Source organism: Ambystoma mexicanum, chromosome 2p (genome assembly GCF_040938575.1).
Source record: "Ambystoma mexicanum isolate Mex_15411 chromosome 2p, UKY_AmexF1_1, whole genome shotgun sequence".
Taxonomy (NCBI): domain Eukaryota; kingdom Metazoa; phylum Chordata; class Amphibia; order Caudata; family Ambystomatidae; genus Ambystoma; species Ambystoma mexicanum.
The window spans coordinates 1,357,059,111-1,357,078,062 of record NC_090923.1 but is presented as its reverse complement, the minus strand read 5'-3'; the positions used below and the strand labels follow the sequence as shown (position 1 = coordinate 1,357,078,062).

The window sequence follows — 18,952 nt, the reverse complement described above, 5'->3', positions numbered from 1 at the left end:
AGGCGTGCAGGAGGCTTGGTGGGTGAGTCCGCTGTTTACAGGGCAGGTGACAACTGACAAAAGCATGCGAGTTGAGAGCTATGCCTTTGATTTCAGTGCACCAATGATACTTATGGATAACTACACGCTGGCCTCCAGATTAACATCATACCAGGCCTTTTTATGCTTTCAAATCTTGCAAATACAACTGCTTTTATATTTCTGTGCGTATTATTTAAGCACTATCAGAGGACAGGTGACTTGACAGAAACCAGAGCATCTTGATTGTTATCTGCCTGAATGAAATCGCAGGCCCATGGGGAAGCAGTCGAAAACAAGACATTTGCTCTCTTAGCTGGGTGCTATGCGCTTTTCTGAAAGACACAGCAGACTATGACATAAATGGTTCCTTTTGTTTAGGTTCCCTGTGTTTAGATGCTCATGGAGAGAAATATGCATGCATACCTATTTTGCTTGCATGTGCAGTAATGAGATGGAAAACTTAGTAACATTTGGGAAGTATCCTTTGTAAAAGAAATTACTTTTTTTGTGAATACTCAACACTTGCGTTGCACAAAAGTATTTTTCGGAGTATCTGCGTTGTGTGCATTTATCATCAGGCTGTATCTATATGGTGTGCTCATACACATTAATGCGTAGGATAATGCTTTGTACAAATATAATGCATTGTTTGAAGCCAGACACCTTTGCTACACAACTATTTTCTTTCTAATGTGTTCTTTTCATTTTCAAGTTTATTCATGTTTTGGTTGCCTGTCACATTCACTTTGCACTCTTTTGCAGGCAAATCACTTTTACTCTTACAAGTAAATTTACACTCCAATTATAAAAAGTATGTAAAATATGCCCACCTCAAAACCTTATCTGTGGCACTGGTGAGTAAAGAATATATAAACACCCACCAACCATAACTTGGAGCCAATTGCCAGCAGCCAATTATCAGCGGCAGGAGGGCCACTTGCTCAAGTTCGAGTGATTGCCAATACACCAATCACAAGTTTCACAGCCTCTTTCAGAACTTCAAGACTAAAATTCAAACATTCAAACCCTGACTGTCCAATCTGTGCAAGCGCTGTGACAAAACAAACAGAAATTATGGTTACATATGTAATTGGAATAAAAGTAAGCAAAATATGTCCCAGTAAACGTAATCTTAATTGTATGTAGTGTTTCATGCAGTCTTCCTTCACCTCCTAAGCACTGTGATTATTATTGCCTCAGTCAATATTTTACCAACCTCTAAAAGGGTCAAGGTTAACTGCCCAGCCTGCATTTGATCATGAGATTTGTAACATGCAAGGTAATCACAGTGTTAGTTCTCATCTTTTCCACTGGTGAGAGGGTGCTTGTGCTACTGCACTCTGTGCTTTAGCTATTAATTGTGAGTAAAACCTGCTTTTCTGTCACTGTGTGGTATGGTATGGCAATGTTTATTTGTAAAGCGCCCATACACAAGGCAAGGGTTTCAAAGCGCTCAAGGAGGGAGGGAACAAGGGGAAAAACAACAGTCATTCATAGCCCTTGAATTTCTGAACAATACAAGTCTGCACAGGCAGAGTAAGTGCCTATAATACAATTAACCGTGAAGATAACAGCAAATAGGTCTGACGAAGATTCTACAGTTTTTCCAAGTGCATTGAGGCTCCACCATGCAAGGAGGGGGGACAGGGAAGATAGATAGACGATCTTCAGGCATGGTATGTTCAGATCGTGCATGTGCACAGACGGTGCAGGAGAGGGCGGGAGAATAACTGCATGGGAGGACCAGGTGTGCCCAGTCAGTCAGAAACTGGGGTTAGTGCTAAGAGATGCCGCTCTCATGGGTCATTGACCAAGTGCAGTAGCGATGAGACAAGTGCAGGCCCGGACGCAGTGCGAGAGGACTGGCAAGGGTTCCAGGGACCTGTGAAACTCTGAGGTACACCCCAGGGTCAGTCAGCAAGCTGTGTCGAAAAGGAGGGAGAGCGGGATAGAGCGGAGAGAGACGTTAGCAGGGTGGACATGTATTGCATGAGAATAATTTCGATAGTTAACTTTTTGCACTTGTTGCCTGGATTATATACTTTTTACTCTCTTCCGAAGGAGAAAACAAATTTTTCCTCCCTTGAAATTGCATGTACTCAAAGTTTAAAAATAGGGAGTAGAATACTCCCACCTCAAACTCTTATCTGGGGCACTGACTACCCATGAGGGAGGAGAGATTTGGTGTGCAAACCTCTGAGGGGGTAAACTATCACCCTTGGACCAAGATCACAGAAGGAGTGGAAAAATAGGAGGCGACAAAATTTCACATATTGCCTAAACATGTGTAGGTTTAAAAATTAGCACATGTTCCCTAAACATGTGATGTGTGTTAACACAGAGAACAAATCGGCCTGCATCTTCTGGAAACCATTAAGCCACCTCTGTTCTGTAAAAACACATATTTACATAAAGTGTGTCATTGTGGAGCACAATACAATCGTCAAAATGTCCTTTCGTCTTTTGGGAGTTAACTTCACAACAGCGAGCTTCAATGTAAATAAAAATTTAAATGATAGATTAACGACCACTGTCGGACACGACCAGGAATGAATTAAGTCCAACATATACCTGTGGAACGACCATAGTCAGCAAAAATAAACAAGATTTCAAAATGAACAAATGGTCACTATTGGCTGGTTAATAATCGATACTACTAGAAATGATAAAATCCAAAATGCCATCAATAGCGAAAATATACATGGCGAAATGAGCTACAGCTGTCAATGTTACCTTGCTAATATCCAAATTACTTAGTCCTCCACGGCAGTCCAACTGGGATCTGCCTAAAGTCGGCGAGCCTGCCAGGCTGTCCCTCTTTCAAGCAAAGGTCACTGTGCTTATTAAAAATCGTCCTCGTGCACCTGGCAGGCTGTGCGGACTAGAGGCGGGAGAGCGGCAGTGCAGGGGTTACACTTGAACTGTTTCTCATACTATGGCTGCTACCTATGACAGGGGGGCATGTGGGTCTTATTCCCCTGTATTGTAACTGATGAACAGGGCACTTGATATGTATACACCACGGCTATGAAGCAATACATTCAATACTTCCTGTATTAAGAATGCAAACTGGCTAGTGATTGGTTACTTTTCGGTACCAGATGACCCTGGCTACTGTACTTCTCTTGCTGATAGGACAATTTCTTTATTTCCTTTTCGGTCTTGCCGCGGCGCCGTGACTCGGGGCTGAGGTATATATGAAAGCTCCAATGTTGATGACACGAATAGTGTTCATAACGGCATAAAGGGCGCATTTCCAGCCGGTCAAGTGGCACAGCGAGTAGAGCGCCCGCTTTGACACCCGTGCAGAGCCTGTTAACGCAGGTTCGAATCCCGGCGGGGCCAAACTCAGCCTTTCATCCTTCCGAGGTCGATAAATGAGCACCACACACCGTGGGTAATAATAAGCAGCGCTCAGATACCTGAGGGTTTGTAGCGCTATATAAAAGCCTAATTATTATTATTATTATTATTTCACTAAGCTTAAAATGTTTCCCTAACAGCACGAGTCTCTCTCTCTTTCTCTAGCGCTCGCTCTCTCTCGTGACTTCAACAACAGGAACAAGCACTTCACTTTCAGGACCTGTTTAGAATACATGGAAAGACAATGAAACGATCATCACACATGTCAACACTATCCAGCGGCCAGTTTCTCATTCGCAGGCTAAAGTTAGCATTGTATTATTCATAGGCTGAAATTAGCTTTATATTCGAGCAGCTTCAATTATACTGAATACTTTGTTTTTCAGTCCTCCTCCTGCATCAAATGAGACATGCATTTGAGTTTTAGGTATTCTCTGGGCCTGATATACAGAAGCCTTTTACACTGGCTCAAGCCCACTGAAAAGGGCTTTGTAACTCGTGCCCTCTGTATTTTGTTTGTGAAATTCAACTTAACTCAAGCAGGCACCCATTGTATTTTTTTTTTACACTTATCACTACTCTTTCGGACCCCATAAAATATAATCCTTCAGTAATGTGCCAAATTCAACTTAGTCGGATGAGGGGGATCTCGAAGGCATAGAAATAGGGGAGTATGTAAGATCAAATAACGTAGGGATGTTTAAATAGAGGAATGATATTAATTAATGGAATTTTGTGACAAAAGTTGTTATAAACTAAATGTTATAATACATTTTTTAATTTTTTTTTTTAATCAACTTGGTTTGCAGATTTGGAAAAATACGCATTGGGAACGCCTCTAAACAAAACGAATGTCTCTGAAGCACAACATATTTAGCACAAAATAGGAGACCATGAAATGAATACATTTCTATGGAAATATGTCTTTATATGGAATTAAAACTAATTTGTCCCACCAGTCTGGTTACTCACATGCACGATCCCTCCATTACATTCAGGTGTATTTAGACTGAGTTAAACACTTTGGAGCTCATTGTGGATTGTGGCGTAATGTGAATGAAAGGCCTAAAAGCACTCACAAATGCTTTTACGCCTTTCAAACGTGCCATGCCACACTTTCAATCATTTGTATTGTGGCGAGGAGGAGCAGATCACAATTTCCGTTTCCGCCAGTGGCTCTGGAAGTGCTGCAGCACCCCCATTTATTCTGGAGGTAGTTGACATTTGGTAGCTTGAGCTGTGGCATCATTTTCATCAATTCATGTTGTTGCAGCGCAGGCAGTTGTTGATGGCATCCTTAACCTGGGCACTTTCAAAGGTCAGGGTCAGTGTTTTGTTTACCCCCTTCCTCACAGACGTTTTTATGGGAGGGCAAAAGGGGCACTTGCCCAGGGCCCCCACCTTGGAGGAGGGCCCAACAAGGCTTCCTGATCTGAAGAAGTAAGATTACATTGTTCACTGTTATATCCCAACGAAGGTCGGGTGCAGCAATAAAACAATATGGCAGAACAAATGAAGCAAACACAATAATACGCAGGAGCCGGTCAAATGGCTTCTTATCTCTTTAATCATCGGCGCGAAAACTGGCCCCTGAGGCGGTGACCCCGCCTCTTCCTGCATACTGTGGGGCACAGCCCACAACAAAAGAACAACAATAGAAATGGGACTTGGCTCCTATTCAAACAGGGTCATTAACATGGATGAGGACACAACATCTCCCCCTCACTTAAGAGAGAACTTTAGTTCACTTCATCTATCCACCTGGTTGGTCTGCGTACTGTCCGTTTCGAGGGGCTTTGCCTCAGTGTCATTGTTCTGGCCATCTGGGTGTCGCTTTCGCTGTCGTCGGCATCCCGATGTTCCACTCTATATTCAGATTCTGGATCTGAGGATTCGTCTGTGACCGTGGTGGTTGTGTTTTCACGACCTGAGTTTCCTTCGAAGGCTTTGAAGAACGATGAGTTTCTCGTGACAATTCTATGAGGGCTTGCCGCCGTTGTCATGGACCCGCTGGTGTGGGTCACAGTCAGGGGTTCAGGTCTGAACGCAGGGGTGCCCTTGGTGTTTTGATCCTGTCGTACCAGTACCACATCACCTACTTGAATCTGGCATGGTTTGGCTTGTCTCCTCTGGTCGAAGTAGGTTTTAATTTTCTCCTTGCTCACCTTGTCACTGGCTCGTGCATCTTCGACGATGGTGGTGGTGGGTGGACAGACGTGGGGGTTGTGCGGAAGTCTTGCCCGTATGATTCGGCCAAACATTAGGCTGGACGGGCATTCACCGGTTTCGCTGTGTGGCGTGTTCTGATATTCTCTTAGCAGTGTGCAAATGGCTTGCATAAATGATCTGTTGGTGATGGAACAGACTTGTAAAGTCCTCTTAAGATTGCTCATAAATTTCTCAGCCATTCCATTGGCTCGGGGATGTAAGGGTGTTATCTTTCTGTGCTGGAATCCCAGATGTTCTGCGAACATTGCAAAATCATGATCACTGAAGGGCGGCCCGTTGTCTGATTTTACGGTCGTGGGGATTCCATAGTCTGCAAATGTCTTATCTAGAGCAGGGATGATGGCCTGGGCGCTGGTTGAGTGTACAAGGTGTACTTCTGGGAACCGCAACATTTCATCCACAATGACTAGCACATATTTTCCGTTCACTAGGGTTCCAAACATGTCGACGGCCACCTCATCCCATACCTGTAGGGGCATGTCAGATGGCCTTAACGGTGCGGGGAATATTCTCGGAGCCACCGCTTGGCATGCAAGGCACTTGCTTAAGAGACTTTCCACCTTCTCATCCATTTTCGGGAACCAAACTTTTGTCCGGAGCTGTCTTTTCGTGGACACCACTCCGCGGTGACCCGCATGTGCTATGTCAGTCTGTTTTCTTTGAGAATCAATCCCTCCGGGGATTGAGACAGGGTGTGGTGTATAAGTTTGAATGTGCGCAATTGAGTTTCCTCTTGGGAGGATAGGCCCGCCTTGTCCCGGTCTTTTATGTGCCATCGGCCTGATTGTATGCACTCCTTCACGATTTGTAGGAGTTTGTCTTCGCTGGTGGCTTCCACTAGTTGGGCTGTGGAAATGTGTTTCGGGAGAGCGTTGTCAACGAGATGGTTGACGTATTGATTTGCTTTAATGGATTGACGCTCTTCTTGAGCGGGTAGAGGGTATCTGGACAGGAAATCCGCTGGATTATTATCTTTGCCTGGCCTGTGAACGATTGTAAATGAGTATTCCTGTAGTCGTAATCCCCATCAGGCTATGCGAGGTGGCATCTTAGCTGTGGGTTTGCCGTAGATCGTGGTGAGCGCCTGGTGGTCCCTGACGACGGTGAAAGGGCGTCCATACAGAAAGAGATGATAATGTTCGCACGCCCACACGACTGCCAGGCTTTCTTTTTCAGGTTGAGAATAGGCACACTTGGTGGGTGACAGACTTCGGCTTGCATAAGCCACTATGCGTTTTGGTGAAGTTGGTGAGGCTCCGGGTCTGGACTGGGCCAGGATGGCGCCAAGGCCGATCAGGCTCACGTCCACGGTCAGTTCAGTGTCATATGTGGGATCATAGTAAGCCATGCACAAGGCTGATGCGATGCGATGCTTGATCTCTTCAAATGCTTCTTCGCATTCTGGGGTCCACTGGTAGTCTCGCTCTTTTCCTGTGAGGAGCCTTAATGGTGTGCTTACCGATGTGAAATCTTGAATGTACCGAGTGCAGTAGCTGGCCATCCCTAGGAACGAGCGTATGGCTGATGGAGATGTGGGAGCAGGGGCGTCCACCAGTGCTTGCACCTTCTCAGGATCTGGGCGCATGCCTTTGTTCGAAAATATATGTTCAAAGAAGTTCAGTGTTGTTTTGCTGATTTCGCATTTTTCAGGATTAAGAGTGAGGGGGGCGTTTTCTAGTGCCATGCAGACTCTTCTCAAAGTGTCATCGTGACTTTCTTGTGATGTGCCGAAAATGAGAATGTCGTCACTATAATTTAGACATTGGGGAATATGCTTGATTATTTGATGAATCTCGTTCTGGAAGATTTCAGCGGCCGAATATACTCCGAAGCTTAATCTTTTATACCTGAACAGTCTTAGGTGTGTTCAGAAAGTTGTGATATATCTTGATGAGGGATGAAGTTCAAGTTGATGGTAACCTTTGTTCAGATCAAGCTTTGAGAACACAGTCGCCCCATGTAATAGATGCATCATGTCAGTCATGCGCGGGGCTATGTGTCGTTCCCTTTCAATGGCCACATTTGGGGCACGCATGTCCACACAGATGCGTATGCTTGATTTGCTGTCTCTTTTGGGTACCGGTACTATCTGAGAGACCCACAGTGTTGGACCGGATGCTGGCTCTATAATGTCTTGTTGTAGCAATGACTGTATTTCATCCTCAACCTGTTTACCCAACCTGTTCAAGCCATTATAGAGGCGGAATGCCTCTAATGTTGGGCAATCGGTGGTACATGCAGGTTGATGTGTAGCTTGATTTGTTGGTCTTTTAGACGTCCCAGGCCTTTGAAGAGAGATGGGAACATCTTTTGAATCATGTCTTTTGGGCTAGAAGTGTAGGTGGACATAATTTGGTACATGATGCTGATTAGCCCCATTTGTATGGCTGTGCGGAAGCTCAGTATGCTTCCACCTGGGACTTCCCCTTTTATCACATAGATTTGTACTTTTTGGCTTTGATTTTTGCATTAGCATTTTGCAGTGACCATGCCTTTGCAATCTAGCGGATTGTTGGAGCCATACGGATATATCAATGTGTCAGCTTTCCGTAGCTCTTTCTTCACCTCAAGTGTTTTGTATACTATGTCGCTTATGACATTGACAGTGGCCCCCGTATCGATTAAGAATTCCAAATTTTGTCCATTGAGTTGCAGCAGAAGTTTTGGACTATATTCAGCAGCCGTGTTCTTTCCTATGGCATGTACATATGCACGTTTACTCTCTCCACTGGAAGATGACGACCTGGCCGTTCCTCTTTCTTGCGGCGATTCATCCAGGTACCTGATTCTTTGTCTTGGCTGGCGGTGCTGAGAGTGGTGTCTACTTTTTTCTTCATGCCACCGAGTGGATGGCACGTGCCCCCTTGACAAGCTGGGTGAGCGCTGCCTGCTGGGTGCAGAACATGGGTTCGATATCTTGTCCTACCCACATTGAGAGGATGGACTCCGGCATGAAATACAATATGAAAGCCCAATTTAGTATTATTTTTTATTCCACTATACTTTAAATGAGAAAGCTCCAGCATGCCCTAGTATGGGTCTTACAGTGCAAAAATGTTTCAGTGGTTTTTATTGGGTCAATACATGCACTTCTCAGAAGAGCAACTTAACCTTTAATGGCCCAGTACAAAAATGTTGTTTGCAGTGTCAGCAAAGAATCAAAGTACTGAATGGGAATAGTGCCTGAACACCTTGGTTAAATTTCCTGAGAAGGGATACATTGGTGGGCACCCTGTGAAATTGGTATTTTAGTGCTTGAGATCTAAGGCAATAGTCCTCTCAATCTGGCTCTCAATACAGCAGCACCTGCCATAGCTTTCCCATCATGAATGCCTTACAAGTGACTGTCACAGACATTCAAAGTAAGGCAAGCTATTCTTGGTCTAGTGTGGACTAGGAATTATCCAGAGGCACAAGCCTGTTGTGAAATACATCTCAGCTGCTATTTGAACCTACTGCAAAAATGTAGTCGTAATATGCAAGTATCAAGTTGCAATCCCCTGGATAAAGTGTGTTACGTAAGTGTGCATGCTATAAGTTGCAGGTTGGACACCCACCCATGCAGACTTAGCCTTCTTTATATCAATAGGTCTTCTATACTTTTAATCAAACCCAGCACTTCACTGCTGGGGATGCCTGTATGCTACTTCACAGCAGGGAGGCTCTACTTTTATCAGATAGTACCAACACATCTCAGTAGGGCTACCACACTAAGAGTAGGGGCATGTGAGATAAAAGGTAGATCGAAGGGGAGGTCTAGCACTGAAGTCAGGACCTTTGTACAGCATGCAGTCAGAAAATGCCCAAAACCATTCAAAACAAGAACAAGGTAGTCAAAGACTTCCATAGACTGCAGTGCGTTTAAAATATGATTCCCGATTTTACTGCCTCAGAAGAATTCTTAAACTTGCATATTTTTAATTTCCTTGCATGTTCCTCAAGTCCATAATAGTTCATTTTGTTCTCAATATTGAAAGACAAAGGACTGAAGAATCTGGCCTGATATCTTCCATAACTATTTACTTTTTTCTACAATGGAAGTAATTTACTCCAAAACGTGTAAGCATGGAAACATAATGATTCCCAAAAAATTGAATGACTTCCACATTTTTAGGTTTGGAATTGTACGGCTTCCTCTCCTAAAACTTTTACAAAAGGACTGGTGGAATCCATATCAGATTCTGGTCAAAAACCCAGAATGAAATTTAACTGTGGACTTTTTTTGAGTGGATTCGATGTTCAGGCAAGTTTGATGGTATCCGACACCATTTTACTTTTTCACTCCTTAGAGCAAAATGAAGACATTTCACCCATCACTACATGTCACTTTGGCCCCTCACAATAGCAATATAGATTTAATGGGATAGTAACTGGATTTGGGAGCACAATTCCTCTACACTTTATAATTGGTGTAGTGAGGGCCCTCTCGGGCCCCCAGGGTGCGGGTTCCCCGCCACTGCATGTCCCGGGGGGTGCCCGCCTCAGCCCTGAGGCATGGAGAAATGACGGAGCTTTGAATTCATGGAAAGCATGTAAGAAAACTGTTTATTTTTGCAACAGAGCAGAGTGAGTACATTACAGGTAAAATCAGTACATGGCAGTCAACCCCCCATCCCTTCCCGCCCCCCCCCCATTCCCCCTATACTTCTTCCTCCACTCGGTTCATTTCTGTCCCTTCCAGAAGTCTCGCGGTGTTCTGGGGTAGGTAGGTGAGGGCCAGGAACTTCCGATTATAGTCTAAGAACGGGGCCCAAGTGTCCTGGAAACGGTGCAGAGTTCCTGCTCTGGCTGCCGTTATCTTCTCTGCAAGTAGGAAGTCCCACATCTTCCCGCACCACAATGCCACCACCAACGGACCCTCAGCGGTCTTCCAAGTGCATGCCACCACAATCCGCGCTGCCAGGAGGCATTGAGTTAGGAGTTTAGCTTTTTTTCCCGATCTTGGGTAGAATCCCGGGACTAGGACCCTCAGAAGGATAGGTTCAGGTTCGAGTGGGATTGCCTTCTGGGTAATGTCCGTGATTATGGTTATGCACTGGGACCAAAAAAGTTGAACCTTCGGGCACGACCACCACATGTGGTAGAAGGAGCCCAGCTGCCCACACAGTCTCCAACAGGCAGGGCTTACAGCCTGGTTTATATGATGAAAGCTTAGGGTGCGGGGGGGTGTTCCAACCTAATAAGAGTTTGCATGCGCATTCTTGGTTTGTGATGCAAGCGGACGCTGAATGAGTTTGTGACCAAATGTCCACCCAGTTCTGGTCGGTTAGTGCGTGCCCTAGATCTGCTTCACATTGGGCCATAGCTGAAGTTTTGGAGCTAAGGGAATCTCGCGAAAAGCGTTTGTATAGGGCCGAAATCCTTCCTCGAATCATGGAGCTCTTGTAACGTTAGTTCAAGTGGTGAGGGCGTGCGCGTTGCTGCTTGCCGGGTTTGCACCAGTGTCGAAGCTGAATATACGTAAATCTGTCTGCTTCCTTCAGCTGAAAAGTGTCTTTGCATTATTCAAATGTTCGGGGGTGACCTTCCATGAAAAGTTGGCCCAGTGTCTCTAGGCCTCCCCTGATCCAGTTCTTGAAGTTGTGGGGAGTGGTTCCGGGGGCAAAGGAGGGGTTCATAAAGACCAGGGAGAAGGGGCTTAGGCCCCTTGGGATCTTTTGTCGTCGCTGCTCCCAGTCCCATGACTTTAATGTGTGTTTAGTGGAAAGCAGAAGCTTATCCCCGCTTTGTCGGAGTTGAGGTGCAGGAGAAAACGTAACGGGAGGGGCAGCCGGGATTGCTCTATCTCCACCCAGTGGGGGCGCCCCAAAGTCATTAGCCAGGCATGGATGTGGGTTAGTTGGGCCGCTATTTGGTAGTTCTGCAGGTCATGTACTCCCAGTCCTCCCAGGCGTGCATTCCCCAGCATCGTTCTCAGGTGGATCCGGGCCTTTTTGCCTTTCCTGATGAAATGGAGCAGTTTCTTCTGTAGCCCCTGGAGGGCGGCTGGGGGAATTGTTACTGGGAGATCAGAGCATGTATACAAAAATCTGGGAAGAAGATTCATCTTGCTCACTGTGATGCGCCCCATCAGGGAGATTTCCTGCGTTGCCCACCTCTTGAGGTCCTTTTCCAGTTCACGGAAGAGTGGGGGGAAGTTTGCCTGATAGACCGCTTTTGGGTCCGCTGGGATGTGGACTCCCAAGTAGGGGATTGCTTTTTCCTTCCTTTGTATGGGGCATAGTGAAGTGAGGGCATCTCGGTCGCCTGGCGACAGGCCCGTCTACAGAGCCACCGACTTGTGATAGTTAATGGAAAAGCCTGTGACTTTTCCATAGTTATCTTTTCTGCCAGGGCATGACGCAGACAGCGAGCAGGTTCCGCAAGGGTGAGCAGGACATCGTCTGCATAAAGGGCTATTTTGTGTTGGGTAAGGCCGATTTGAGGGCCCTTGATGTTGGGGTTTGCTCTGATTCTCTGTGTGAATGGCTCGATCACCATGGCAAAAAGTAATGGGGATAGCGGGCATCCCTGCCTGGTCCCACAGCCAAGCGGTATCGGAGCGGAAAGGACGCCCTTGACTCTGAGAAGGGTTTTCGGGACTTGGTAGTTCGCTAGGACCATCTTCTGGAACATGGGCCCGATGTGAAAGGCTTCCATAGTTTGATCCATAAAGGCCCACTCCACCCTGTGAAATGCTTTTACGGCATCTAGGACCCCCAGGACTAGTTTCTGAGATTTCTGGGTTGTGAGATCGATCAAGTTCAAGGCTCTGCGGATATTGTCACCCATGGATCTATTGACAATAAAGATTGGTCTGGATGGATGGATGACTGAGAGGCGGTTGGCCAGGATTTTTGAATAAATGTTGGCATCAATGTTCATCAGAGCAATGGGCCTGTATGAGGCTGGGTCTTTTACCGGTTTTGGCAACAGAATTGTGATGGATTCTGCCAGGGAGGGGGTGACCATGCCCGAGTCCCTGAAGGAATTAAAGAGGGCCACCATAGGGGCCACCAGTTGAAGCTGGAACATTTTATAGAATCTTGCCGAGAACCCATCTGGACCCGGGGTCTGTGCTCTGAGGGACTTGATAACTTCCTCGACTTCCTTACTTGTGATAGGCGCATCAAGGTTTGTTTGGGCCGCATCCTGCAGGTGGGGTAAAGTTGTTTTTTTGTAGATCTTCCCTTTTTTGCTTCAGTCTCTGGGGGTGTGGGGGCATCACTTGAACTGGGTGGTCCGCTGCCAGTTGTTGATTCTCCCGCTCTCCGTAGTGAACCCTGCCCTGAGAGTCACATAGCCCGGTATTGGTCTGTCTTGCCTTGGCCAGTTTGCTCACTAACAGTGTATTCGCTTTATTACTTTTGGCATTATAGAATTGTTTCGCTTTGGCCAAGAGATGGGCTGTATGTTCGGCATAGTGCACCTCGATTTTGTTGTGGGCGGTGTGGATTGCCCGTTGTGTCTTCGGGGACCATCCCTTCAGCTTGTGTGTTTTTTTTTCAGCTTCTTGGAGCTCTTTCTCAAGGGCGAGGCGAGTCTGACGCCTGGCTTTATGGTATGCCGCTCGCTGAGTGATAGGATCCCCCGAGACCACCGCTTTCATAGCATCCCATGTGTTCGCTGGGGAGATGTCTTCATTGCGGTTTTCATTGAAGAAGTTTCAGATCGTGGAGGCGATTGCATCTCTCAGGGGCATGTCGTTGAGGATTGGGTCAAATAGAGCCCAATGGCGTGGTGGAGGAGGTGTGGCCTGAAGGGCTCGATGCTCTAGCGTTACTGGTGCGTGATCTGACAGGGTGCATGTTCCAAACAAGATTTACTTGACGTAGGCCAGAGTTTGCGGTGACGTCAGTATGAGGTCAATTCTGGAGAAGGTTCTGTGGATGTATGAGTAAAACGAAAAGTCCCTTTCTGTAGGATGAAGCACCCTCCAGGCATCCACCACCTCCAGGGTCCTATAGAGGCGCAGGATTCCCAGGGACGTGTTGAGATCTTTTGGGGAGGGAGGATGTGACTTGTCAATTGTGGGGTCTGGAACTCCATTAAAGTCACCTCCAATAACCTTCAACCTTTCTGAGAAGAACGAGAGGGTCGAGCCCAAGGAATCATAGAAGGCCGTCTGGCCCAGGTTAGGAGCGTATACGGAGATCAGTATATAGTTGGCCCAATAGAAGGCACTTAATTGCCACATAACGACCCTTTGGGTCAGTTTCAGAGTTTAGGATCTGCGGATTCAGGTCCTTTCTGAAGAGGATTGCCATCCCTCCTTTTTTGGTGCTATCCCAGGCCAGAAACTGTAGTGGGAAGTCTTTAGATCTGAGGTGCCCAAAGTCCTCTGGGAGCAGATGGATCTCCTGCAAAAAGGCCACACCTGTGTCTTCGTCCAGGAGTCGTTGGATGATCGATTTGCGCTTAGCCGGGGAATTGAGGCCCTTGACATTAAGGGAGCTAAATCGGAGAGATTGAGAGCCCGGGGGGTGTATCACGGCGGGGGGCGGAGGACTAGCCGCCATTGTCGGGGGGTCGCAGCTGTTGGTCACTCTGACTCTGAATTTTTAAACAGAGGCTCCAACGGGGAGGCCCCAATTTATATAACATGGGGGGGGCAGGGTTTCAGGATCAGATCCCTCATGGCCAGTTTGGCCAAAGCCATGCACCCCGCCAAAGTGGCGGGGCCTGGCGTTTGCATGAAAAAGTCATTCCAAGGACTCATTGGTGGTCTGCACCTTGGAAACGGGCATGGGCCATGGGGGGCCCGTCATTAGGCTTGTTTCTCAAACCTGAGGAGTTGGCATTTGGGGGAGGATTAGTCGAGGACTCCAGAGGGACCGGGGAGGGCGGGGATCCGAAGGAAGCGTGTGGATAGTTATTTTCTTTTCCCATATCTCAGGACTCGAGACCAGGAGGACCCCTTGGGTTTTGTTGGGGAGGCAGGAGCTTTGCCAGTGTTGTCAAGTACTGTGCACACTGAGGCGCCTTCAGGGGAATCTGAGTGTAGAATCTTTTCAGGGTCCTCCAGATGGGTAATTCTGCAGAGGGAACCATTGTGAGTGAAGTGGAGGGCTGTTGGAAAGAGCCACCTTTATCGAATCTGGTGATTCTGGAGGTAAAGGGTGAGAGGACGGAGTGATTTTTTTTTTTTTGTAAGGTAAGAAGTGAAAGGTCTTGGTAGATCTGAAGAGGAGTCCCCTGGAAGGATATTTTGTCTCGGGTACGGCTTATCGCCAAGATGGCTTCCTTCATTGTAAAGAAGTGCAGTCTGGTTATCACGTCAGGAGGGGAGTCAGTTGTCACCCCCTGTCGAGGGCGGAGCCTGTGGGTTCGATCCAATAGAAGCAGCAATTTATCTAGATGGGGCAGAAGGGCTTGAAAGAAATTCTGTACGTATTCGCTGAGATTTTTGTCCGGGACGGAGGCTGGAATGCCCCGGATCCGGAGGTTGTCACGTCGAGCCCTGTTTTCCAAGTCTTTTTGTTTAAACTCAAGGATCTCGCACCTATTTTTTACAGGGATTGGATAGAGCGTTGGATCCCCCCATTGATGTTGATTGGTCCTGAGAACAGTCTTCAATTTCCCCTATGCGCTGCTCCACTTCTGTAACCCTTTGGTTAGTATGCTCCCGCTTTGTAGTGAGTTCCGTCATGCATGATCTGAGCTCGGTTTTGATGTCTGCCATAAAGGCCTGGATGTCCTCTTTGGTTACTAGGGATTCTTTATCGTCCAATGTCTTCTGTGGAGCCATTTTGAGAGGGGTATCAGTTTTCTTGGCTTTATTTGCCGCCAATAGCATTGTGGAGATGTCCACGTTCTTGTTGGCCTTCAACTGCTTAGCCATGGTGGGCCGTTAGAGTGGGGAGTGTCGGCTTGCTTGTGTTTGATTAGCAGAGTCAGTTAGACAGGAGTCACTGGGCCTGGCCCTAGCAGCTCCTCTGGTTGGTGGGGGCTTAGTACCCTCATCCGATGCTGTTGTTGGTGGGGGGTGCTACGGTGGGTGACCTCGGATCAAGCAGTGGCCTGGAGTTGCGGAAGCAGCCAGAATCTTCAGGGCAGGTTGACAACCAGGGGGGGAAAATGGTTGAGTGGGCCGGGGCGCCCCAGGAAGCCGGACGGGGGCTGTGTTGCTCGCCGTGTGCACAGGGGGGCCTTCTAGTGGGTGCAACAGTGGACAGGAGGCGCTTGCTTACCTCCACATGCAAAGTCCCATTATGGGGGGAGCAGGTCCAGTAGGCCTCATCGCCGTAGCTGTCTTTGTGGGTTTTCCTGGGTAAGGGGGTGCCCGTCAAGATGGATGGGCAGGGTCGCCCCAGGAGTAGGCTGGATGGGTCTGTAGGCAGCCTCAGGGGAGTGGTGGTTAGTGGGGATAACTCGTATGCAGGGGGGAGATCGGTGCAGGGGCTCCCACTCCTCCAGGATCTGTCAGGGCGAGCAGGTGAAGCCCATGAATAGGCCGGGCGCCCCAGGAGATGGTGGAGGGGCCCCGTGGATGTCTAGTCCCCGTGTCGCAGTAACCCTGTATGGATCCGCAGGATGGTGTGAGGGGGCCTCCAGGCAAGCCCGCCCCCAAAGTGGTTCCCTGCCTCTGTGCTCCGTGGGGGGGAGGAGAGAGCGGGGGACCAGGAACGCGCCCTCCGCAGTGCGGGACTCCTCAGGCCCCAGGACTCACGGCCGTACCCGTGGCTCCGGGACCGGCCACCGCAGCAAGAGGTGGGTCCACTATGGCCGGGACCCCCCTTGAGGCAAGTCACGAGGCAGTGGGGGCCTCGGGTTGGGTGTCGGGGGGGGACCTGCAGTCCGGTTCCGGTCATGGGTGGGGGGGCTCCTCCTCCGGTTCACTCTGGAGGGAGCCTTCAGCGAGGCTCTGCTTGTTTGCACCAGGGGACCGCGTCAGCGCGAGTCCCTGGGCGCCGCAGCAAGAGATGGGTCCACCATGGCCGGGGTCCCCCTTGAGGCAAGTCATGAGGCAGTGGGGGCCTCGGGTCGGGTGTGACCTGCAGTCCGGTCCCGGTCGCGGGTAGAGGGGGGCTCCTCCTCCGGTTCGCTCTGGAGGGAGCCTGCAGCGAAGCTCTGCTTACTTGCGCCAGGGGACCGCGTCAGCGCGAGTCCCCAGCCGCCATCTTGGCTTCCTCGGCTCTCGGCGTGAGGACTCGGACTCGGGAGATGAAATTCGGGGTCCTCCAGGCTCCGCTAGCACTCGCACCCACCCCCAGGGTTCCCAGGTCCTCCCACCATGTGGAGTAGCAGGGGGACTTTCAGGCAGGTGCCAAACTCCTATAAAGCTGCATTTTCGGTGGGCCCGGCACGGAGGCTCTCACACCCCTAAGAAAGCCTTCTTTAAAACATTTGTGTATGTCTGAATCTGTGTGTTATAGATGTGATCGTATATGCATATAATGTATGTACGTATATGTATATATATATGTGTGTGTGTGTGTGTGTGTGTGTGAGCGTACATGCAAATTGTGTATGTATGTTTGGATATGAGTGATTGTGTCGTGTGAATGAGGATGCTGTGTGTGTGAATGTTCTGTGTACACGTCTGTAGAATGCAGTTTGAATGTTCTGCATGCGCAGAGCGTGTGAGTGAATGTGAGAGTCTCAGAAGGTATATGGGTGAGTGAATCATGAGTGAAAGGTTGGGTATGATTGTGTGTGGATGTGAGGTGCTGGGGGGCCTATAGGGGCAGGTATGACACATTTCTGTTGGGCATCTATGATAAAGCAAGCATGATAAGTGTTATTATGTAGCTAGACTAGCATTTGGTGCAGCCAGTCTAGCCATTTCGTAATGTGGCATGACCTTTGGTACTGGGTATCATGAGAAAGCAATCATGATGAGTGTTATTACATGGTTAAACTGGCATTTTGGTGCAGCCAGTCTATCAATTTCTTACTATGGCATGAACGTTTTCACTGTGCATCTTTGATAAAGCAAGCAAATAAGCATTAATACGTGTCTAGCCTGGCCTACATTGGTTCAGCCAGTTTGGACATGTTTTCTTATTGTTGCAAGGCATTTTTTAATGGCAAAACCAATATGAGTATATTTCCATGTGAGAGTCCTGGTAAACATTGGCAGAGAAAATATTGGACATGTTTTCTTATAGTATTATTATTATTGACATTATGTGAAAACATAAGTATGTTGTTATATGGGAATATTGCTATATATTGGTGCAGCCAGCATGGAAATATATGGGCACAGCCAGCATGAAATTTCTTTTTGAGCTTGCATATATTGTAGGAAAAGGTATCATGTAAGTGAGTTGGGTACTGCTCCTTGCACTGTTGGTGACTTGCATCTATTGGATTGTTTCATGGGTTACTCTTCAAAACCAATAGCAAACTGCCTTTTTACGCAATGAGTCACAAAATGTTAACTTATTAGTCAAAGAACAAAATGAATTTTGGAGAGGGAACGTCCCCAAAACCACCGTAGTAGGTTTGAGCTACTCTCGGTCACTCTCGCATATTTGTGGCAAATATTTAGACGCCTCCCCAATTAAAAGAATTTACCAGCTGTCACTGGTGCTGCTACTTTTGGGTGTTTCCATGTTTTTCTATGCTAGGTGAAAGATTTAAACTTTGATTCAAAATATGCTTGCATCTTTCATCTAGTGCAGGGTGTGGCATGCCCCTGCACCAGCATGATCATCATGGCAATGCACAGACGTGGTGGACCAGGTTGGCCTGGTGTGTGGTGCAGCCTATGCTTTGTTGGTTCACAAGAGGGCCCTCAAATGTTGTGCTACCCCACTGTTCTTTATGCGATTGTTCTGCATTTTTCAACAGGAATTTTAGTCTTTTTATGGGACGATAATGGAATGCCTCAAAAGAACATCTCCTGTAATTGTAATTAGACAGTGCCAGCACCTTCCAGCAGAGTTGGTATTCCCTTCATGTGCAATAGCTGAACACCTTAGTAGGGCTGAAATACTTGAAAGTATCATATTATGCTTTTTCTGGAAAGTCACTGGGCCTCATTACAAGTTTCGCGGAACGGGTTAACGGGCTCCGCTAATGGAGGCGGACCCGTTAAACCCGCTCCGCGAAATTACGAGGTCCCCTCGCGGGACCCGGTAAGGACGTCAGTAAAACCACGCATCGTTACCGGGACCCGCGAGGGGAAGAGGGAGCTAACAACGGGCCGGTCGTAATCGGCCCGCTGTTAGCTCCCTCCCCCATTCCCATTGAGCCCTATGGGGGCTCAGATGGGAATGGGGAAGGTCTGGGCCCGGGTTCCCAGAGGGAGGAGTTATCGGGCCCTCCGAACTCGGAATGGCCCGATAATTCCCCATTCTGGGAACCCGGTATGAGAGCCCGGTTTGGCGGCAGCCATATGAGGCCCACTATCTCT

The 18,952-nt window shown here is 47.9% G+C and overlaps 1 protein-coding gene across 1 annotated transcript in view; it reads right to left on the bottom strand.

The window, feature by feature from the left end:
• Window positions 1–3,040, bottom strand: part of PEMT (phosphatidylethanolamine N-methyltransferase) — a 1,987,238-nt gene extending 1,984,198 nt beyond the window's left edge. Inside the window, exon 1 of the mRNA XM_069645727.1 lies at window positions 2,755–3,040. The gene's annotated coding sequence lies outside the window, so the exon portion shown is untranslated. The remainder of the gene's footprint in view (window positions 1–2,754) is intronic.
• Between the last annotated feature and the right edge of the window lie 15,912 nt (window positions 3,041–18,952).